Source organism: Falco punctatus, assembly GCF_963210335.1.
Source record: "Falco punctatus genome assembly, chromosome: 4".
NCBI lineage: Eukaryota > Metazoa > Chordata > Aves > Falconiformes > Falconidae > Falco > Falco punctatus.
In genome coordinates this window covers 52367852-52375896 of record NC_137583.1, presented here as the reverse complement: position 1 = coordinate 52375896, position 8045 = coordinate 52367852, and the positions used below count along the sequence as shown (strand labels likewise).

General features: G+C 48.9%; 1 long non-coding RNA gene across 18 annotated transcripts in view; it reads right to left on the bottom strand.

The window, feature by feature from the left end:
• The window catches only part of LOC308061959, a 41465-nt gene extending 33441 nt beyond the window's left edge, over window positions 1–8024 (bottom strand). For 15 of the 18 annotated variants that reach the window (XR_013927399.1, XR_013927400.1, XR_013927401.1 and 12 more), the window contains exons 1-2: window positions 6287–8024; window positions 1630–5942 (exon numbers count right to left, since the gene is read on the bottom strand). This is a non-coding gene — a long non-coding RNA (uncharacterized lncRNA). The remainder of the gene's footprint in view (window positions 1–1629; window positions 5943–6286) is intronic. The other 3 variants (XR_013927416.1, XR_013927414.1, XR_013927415.1) reach the window with 3 other exon arrangements.
• Between the last annotated feature and the right edge of the window lie 21 nt (window positions 8025–8045).

Below are 8045 nucleotides of genomic sequence, written 5' to 3'. Positions count from 1 at the left end.
CTGCCAAAACACAAGGAGAGGGAAGAAAGGAAGGACTCCTGAGGTCACATCTTTTAATATTGCCAGGCTATCCCACCCATCCAAGCCCTGACTTTCCAGCTAATCAGGCGGTGGGGTGTCAGGCATGGGCTGGGGCAGACCCTGAGGGAGTGATGACCATGGTCCTGCTGGAGGGGTGGCAGTGCAGATGGACAGGAGGCATGGGGCACCGGGACCATGTCCCTGGTCAGGATTCTCCCAAAGTCCCATCTTTCAGAGAGGGATGGACTTCGTCAGGAGCTGAGTTTGCCATCTGTGCAACTGGAAAATCAACTTTTGTTCTTTTTTTATTTTTTTCTTAATCCCAGAATTGCTGATCCAGCTCAGATGAAGAGTATCCTGTCTCCAACAGCACTCGTAAGGGATAGCGACTGAACAATGTGCTGTACTGAAAACTATCAGCAGTACCACTAATTACCATAAGAACAGCATGAACATGTACTGATGGTTTCCCACATGCCTTCCCAGGCCTCTGTAACCCCTAACTCAGAGACCTCCTAGGGCACAAACATTACATTAGTGTTTAAAAGTCTTGAATGTTTTTCCCTTCTGTTAACTCATCTAATCACATTTTGAATGTATGCAAAGAAGATCCTGTGCAGGCGGTTCCACAGCTTCACCACCTGCTTGTGAGAAGCCGCCTCCTTTTGCTTGCTTTGTAGCTACCCTGAAATTGTCAGTCCTGTCTTCCCAATCTCTTTATTAGCAGAGATACCTAACTGCCATTTCCCAGTGGCCGTCTTCTTGATTTTCATGTATCTATCTCTTCCCTATCGGCCTCCTCTTCTTCAGTACCCTCCTTTCTAGGTTGAAAAGTCCAGGTCTACTGCAAGGTTATGCTGACAAACCAGGATTCAACCCAAACAACCTATAAATTACCAGGGCTTGAAGTCACTGACATCTGTGGTCAGAGTTTTCCTGGACAGGGCTGCACTCCTGTCCAGGATAAAGGTTAAGGATCTTCCTAGGCTGTTCGGGGAACTGAATGAAAGATTTCATTCAACTCACGAAGCACAGGCATCCCGGCAAGCTGCAGCTTTGTGTTGCCTGCAGTGTGCAGCAGCAAGCTCTAACAGCCGCACAAAGAAAGCTTGTTTCCACACACACACACACACACACACACACACACACACACACCGCCTTGCTGCCAGCTCTGCAGGTTTCAGGCCATCACCTTTGAACGCTTATCAGAGCTGAAATGGACTGTGAACTCCGGGGAAATCTCACCCCAAGGCTGTTCATGAGAGTCCCTCACATGTTCCCCACACGCTCAGCCAAACAGGCTCATCAGAGATAAATAGAGCTTTATGAGGGCAAGATGCTATATACTGCTTTATGGCCCCAGGGAACAGGTTACAAGCTCAGCAACTGTTAAAAAAAAAAATAATATAATATCCCTCATCATTCCCCTATCTGACTCAGCAAGGATCTGGCTCACAGCTAATGATAAGGTGATTCCAGCTTCTTTCATCCCACTTGCACAAGCACTTTGCGCGCAGGTTCTGAGCGCATTACAGCCACTGCTGCAGAGTCTGCTAGTTTAGTCTCCTATCTGCAATTAAAAAAAATATATAAATAAGTATTACTTACAAAGAACGCCTTGTCCAGTCGCAATTGGACACAATCGAAGTCTAGAGAGAGTCCCCGCAGCTGTGGTGTGCTGTGGTTTCGCTGATGCTGGAGTGGGAGAAGCTGTCCCATCCTGCAGGACGCAGGCAGCTCTCCTCCAGGCTCTCTCATCCACAAGCCCTGGAACAAGTCTGAGAAGCGAGTCAGACTCCCCATTATAGCCAGACTTCTCCAGCTGTTTTAACTCCACGACGGTCCATCAAAGCTGCCTCGACCCATGCCAGCAAGGGATCTGGCCCGCTTATTGGCCTGCGTGACTCCATGGTGCAGCTGGCAGCTGCGAAAGGGCTCGTTTGGAAGGCAGCGTGGCTGGGATCAACATCACTTAAGTGATAATCTGCTAATCAGAACTTCTTCTGTTGAAGTAATGCTCCCACCTCCTTGTTCCATGCTGTCAATTTTCTTCTGCGAAGCTTGCCAAATTGTTTCAGCCCCTGGCAGTTTCAGAGGGGTTTTCTTGCTCACCTCTGAATGGGAGTTTGCTCTTGGTTCTGTAGGTTGGATGGCAACCCAGGAAAAGGATAATCTGATTCAAACCCACAGACATCCAGCCTGTCACACATGCAGCAGAGGTGGGGGAGAGGGGAAAACAATTTTTTTTAAAGAGTGATAGAAGACCTGGTGCATATGGAGAAAAGTACGCAGGCTCAAGACACTTCTCCCTCAGGGTGGGAATGAGATTGTTCAGTGGTGTGCAGAAATCACTGAAATAGCTAAAGTGTGATGAGCATTGGGCAGGGTAACTACATGTGAAACGTAGCATAAAACCTCTAACTCACGTTGCTGTTTTGGAAGATGGAGCTGGTCAATCAATGAAGACCCTCCCCAGGAAAGAAGAAAATGAGAACAAGGCAGAAGTGGCATCAGTTGCTGCTCTGCAAAGAAGACAAAGCCCTGGTGGTAAATGGGTCGCTGGCAAGGGAAAACCTCACCTGGTAAAGAGAGGAGCTGCAATGCTCACCCTGTTCCTTCTCGTGCTCACCTACTCAGCAGTGTCTCCCCACAGCAGGAGGATGAATGAGGGCACGCTGGAGACCCACAAAGCTGCAGAGCAGGCAGTGCTGGATGCTGATGACTTCTGCCCAGCACGACAACTGAGGGTTCAACAACAACTACAAGCTGGAGCTGTGTTTCCCTGTCCTAGCCCTGCTCCAGAGCCCAGACTCGGATCACCAGCCTGCCCACCTCCACCCAGGCTCATCGCATCAGCACAGATCAGGCCTACAGCAAGACGAACAACAGAAGGAGAGTGAGAGAAGAGCCCAGGATGCTTCACAGAGCCTGTCTGTCCCACATGCTCATCAGGAGTCCAACAAAGGCTGGCATTTTCAGGGCTGCCTGGATGAAGAGAGGCTGGGAGACAGTCATCCATATCCCCTCGTCTTTCCAAAAATGCAACTAAATGGAGGCCCAGCCCATTGCTTGGAAGATGGTCCATGACCTATCCAGACACTTTCAGTCCTGTTTGATGGAAGGACTTGAAAAAGCTCAAAAAGGACTGAATCAAACCTGTTTCAAAACGAAAAGTAGAAGAGGACAGCTTTGCTTCAGCTGAAGGCCACTGCCTGAATTCAGGCATTGGCTACTGTCCCTGCTGCTGGTTTCTTTCCTAGCCCAACTGTTTTTCACCTGGCCTGCCTAAGATAGCAAATGCCTCAAGTGACTTGTGAGGGAGCTCTCTTCTTCACCTCCAGCACTCCTTTGTCTCCCTTAACCCAAGCCCTCAGCCCCACATGCCTCAAATCCCTCTTCTCTCAAACCGGAGTTTCAGCCCTGTGATCCTCCCATTGCTACACTTGCTGCATCTCCTCATGCAGGGCACCCAGCCCCATGGAGATGGCTCACTGCCAGCTACCCAGACCAGGACCCCAAGGCATGACCCATAACCTGCTCTGTCACCCCTCCAGCTGCCCATGGCTGCATGCACCACCTCCCGGGTCTGCCCAGCTTCCATGGACCCAGGCGGAGGTACCCTGCTGACTGGAGATATTCCAGGTCTCAGGCTGGAAGGAGCTACCACTGAGAATAAAGGTGGCAGGTGGAAGGCAACATAGGTGCCTCATCCCATGAATTGCAGGTTCATCAGAATTTTGTCCCATCTCATGATCCTCCTGAATACAGCACATAAATCTTTTAACATGTTTGTAGTCCCTGGATAATAGCTCAGGAAGGGACACAGGCCAGAAAGGAGGTGGACATGGCTGCTTTGGCACCTTCTAAACCATTACCACAGAGTGTTACAGGAGGTGTACAGTCTCCTTAGTCCACCCCTGACTACAGATCACAAGCAGTCTTGCACGCTCCTACCTAGAGAGAAAATAATGCTTTGCAGAGAAAAGTAAGCTGCTTTTAAAATTTATTTTTAGATTTCCCCTATATATAAAAAAACTTTTTTTGACCAAGAGTAATATTTTTGCTTAGGTTGATTTCCTATCACATGGAGGCAGGGAAGCAGCATTTAGAAACAGAAAAGTACTGAAAACCAAAATATTGTTCTAGGAAGGGTTTTAACAGTTTAGACTCTCACTTCCAGCTCTTCATAAGGATTCACTGGTTGTTCACTAAGGCTGTATGAGAAAAATGAGTGTATTTTCCTTGTCCTGCCACTTACTTGCAGGACAGTCCTGTTCCTCGAGAACTAAATGCTTATGGAGAAGGTCAATGCAAGGACCAGCAAACAAAAGACAGCTTAGAAAAAAGGGCAGCTGTTTTCCCTACTTTTTGGGTGGTTGACCAATGGTCGATGCTGTGTTTCAAAGAAAGGACAGCGAGGATATAATCTGACATCCCTGGAAGCCTTGACACCAAGGTGGGTTGGGTTTCTGGAGAAGATCTCCCCACTGTGAAGGCTGAGAGGAGTGGTGACTGAAAGGCTGTGAGTGGAGCGGTAGGAGAGAGTGGGACAGAGACCCACCTAGGTCTAACAGCCTCCCCATCTTGATATTCAGATGGATTTTTTTCTGCTTGGCAAAAAAGCCTCCAAACTTGTTTCATTTCACGTGACCGCATCGTTCACATTGCTGACAAAGATGGGCAGATGCACGCCTGGTCTGGTGCCAGGCCAGATACCACATCTGCAGCAGAAACTGCCAGACAAAAAACCAACCACCTCCTCCTTCAGCTTAGCAAGTTGGGTCTGTGTTTGGCCTGGGAGCCACTGAGTGGGAACATCTCTAATAGTGTTTTCAGTGCATTGTGGCACCTCTTTGGTGTCACTTTTCTTGAGTCCCTCTCCACAAACTCATCTCTGACAGCTTCCCCTGTTCCACCTCCTCTCTCACACCTCCTTACTGATGAGGTGAAAGCCACTGTCCGCCTGCAAGGAGACTTCAACTAATTTTGGTTGGGTTTTGGGCTGAACATCCAGCCTTGCCCTTCCTTTCGCACAAGGCAGATCTTCAGGCACGACTACCCAATGCGTAAGGAGTGAGAGTTTTGAAGCAGGACAGTCTCGTCCAGGTCACAGAGGTGTCTGACGGCAAGGACTGGGAGGTCTTGACCTCCACCGGCGATACCAACACAGGCTGTTCACTCTGCTAACACTGCACCACAGCTACTGAGGCACCAAGAACTAAACTACGGAGGGGCTCACAGCTTGCCCTCAGGACCCTCATACGTATTCTCATTTTGCTTTGACAGAAATTTTCACCTTGGATTTTGTCCATAAGACCCAGAGCAGATGTGTCGCTTAAGAGCTGACAAAGAAGCCATCGCACACCGCTTTCACCGTCATCTCAGCCAAGAGTTATGACATCAGCCTTGCGCAAACAGCGCCAGGCTTGAAGTAGCAGGTCTCCTTCATACCCCTTCACTTGTCTGCTCACATTAAAAGCAAGCAGCAACATCAAAACTCTCTTCTTTGCAACACGTACAAACCATACACTGAATATAGCCAGAAATCCATGGTGGCCATTTGGCCTGATGCACAAACCTCATTTAGCCAAAGTTCCTTCTTGTATGTTTTGGCCTTGACTTTGTATACAAAACATGAGCAATAGCCAAGTGGAAAAAAAAGCAGCAAAGGCCATCTCGCCCTCCGCAACATTTGGTCGTTGGACCGGCTCCTTACACAGCGCGGGACTTCTGCAGTGCGGCTTCCAGCACCACCGTGTCAGCCCCTTCCCTCCCCAATCAATGGCTTTGGCTGATGTAAGCCGCAATGTTTCACTGAACCTGAGTGACCCAGGAGAGAAAGGACAGGAGGCTTTTTATCCAGGATAGGATTTCAGCTCCTGCAAAAGGGAAGTGTTCACCCAGTTGGGAAGAAAACAATCCTGGAAGAGGAGAGGTTTATTATTAGGCTGTGTAAAAGTCAGTTAAAATATAGAGCTGATTCCCAATAGCAATCATTTCTGGCCAAAACCTTAGCCAGTTTAAATTGATTATGCTTTTTTTGGATGCTATTTTACATCAGTAGAAGGATCTAAACATCTGGAGAGGTTTGTTGTAAGATGTTGGAGAAACTCATTTCAAACCTGTGCCATCCCCAAGGGTCTCCTTAAAATAGCAACATTACAAAGCCCTCTTTTACTGCCGCATTCCTTCGTGGTTCATTATATACACGCGCATGGATACAATCTCAAAAAAAAACAAAACAAAACTTAGATGTCTGAATTACCTTTGCCTTGATAGGAATATAAGCCTGGGACAGAGCTGCTAAGGAGAATGGAGTCCCCCGGTGGGAAGACTTCCAGGGACCTCACACACTCGCACGCCTCATCCCAAACAAAAGTAGGCACCTGGACATGCAGAATAATTCATCTCACCCTCAAAAGCCTGTAGAGAGAGAAAGGAACCTCTTGGAACCAGTGCAGAGAGAATACACAGGGTTTAGGGATGATGGGAGATGACAAAAGCATTTTTCTGGAGCACCTGCTCAAAAATAAACTAGAGCAGTAGAGCTGCTTCTTGTCTGACCTTGCACAAATCAGCATTTCCAAGGATGTTAAGGCCTAAAAGCAATCCTTGTCACCTCGCAAGTCAGACAGGGACTCTTTTCATGTGGGGGAAGAAGTGGGCAGGTTGTTTGGGGTTGATGTGAATGGTGAAGATGCTCACATCTGTCCACCTCTGGTACTGGGAGTCCTCGGACCTGATTCACTGCAACTTTAGAGGACATCTGTATCAACCACCCCCACGGCCCGGCTCTTCAGCGCTGTCCTGCTTTCCTGCTCTACCCAGAGGGTCAAGAAGATGACGAGCTGAGCAGGGTGGCACCCAAGGAGACCTCTCCTGCGGATCTGAGCTTATTCACAGCAGCGGCAAAAACCTACATGGGTGATGCTGAGCTGTGAACGGAACTTTGATTCTTATGGCTGCGTCTGAGAGAGGGGTGGGGGCTGTGGGCAGTACCTTGTCCATCCTCACTTGTGCCTTGCATTCAGTGGTCAGGGGGAGAGTTACAGCTGCCACCTGGGGAAACCCCCCTTTGCACTTGGCTGCAGTGCATTTGATGCCCATCCTTCCGAAGAATAGCTCTAGCCCTTGCACTTCCCATCTTCCCAGATGGGAACAGGCAGAGAAATTAATCACGCCCTGACTGCTATACCAAGCAGGGGGGCTGACTTTGGACCTAAGGAGTCCTGAGGAGTGAGTTTATTTTGCTTGTGGATAAAAGGGAGACAGGAAAATATCTCCCATAGTCTTGGTGGCCACGAAAGCCAGACACAGCCAGAGTCAGATTTCTCCACTGCAATTCTGGGCAAACTTTAAACTGGGAACTGTTTCCTTCATGTGCAGCTTCAGCCGTTCGGTAGTACCTGCCTGGGGAGAAATACCAGCCCGGAGGCATCCCTGGTCCAGTCTCTTACCGTGCACATGGGGGACTAGGTACAGACAGAGGACCAAAGCCTGGACATGGCGATCTCCTAAAGCATATAGGTTCCACTTTATTTACACCACCCTCCTCCTCCTGGTAAGCAGCAGGAGGTGGGGGCATTTAAATATACAAGGCTTTCCCCTGCTTCTCCCAGGCTTCTCCCCTCTCTCCAAGAAAAAAAAAAAAAAGAAAAAAAAGCAAGGGAGCTGCCATGAGGCCCCTGAAACTTTGCAGTGGATTTTTTTAACTCTCCTTCTCAGAATGACTATAGAGCCCTGAGTACATATTTGCTCAGTCCGCCCCACACTTAAACACACACAGATGCTCGGCTCCCCTGGGGACAGGGGCTCCCCCACCCCAGCCCCCCCTCAGTCGAGCACAGTGGGCAGAAACAAGCCAGACCCCACGGAACAAACCCCATCAAAGCTGGAAATACCTGCGCAGAGATTCCCCAAGGAACCCCTCTCAAACCACCGCCCCTCTCCCTCTTGAGCTCCTGTCCCCAATAAATATCTTTTTAATCCCTGCTATAAGAGCTTGAAAATAGATTGGGGATTAG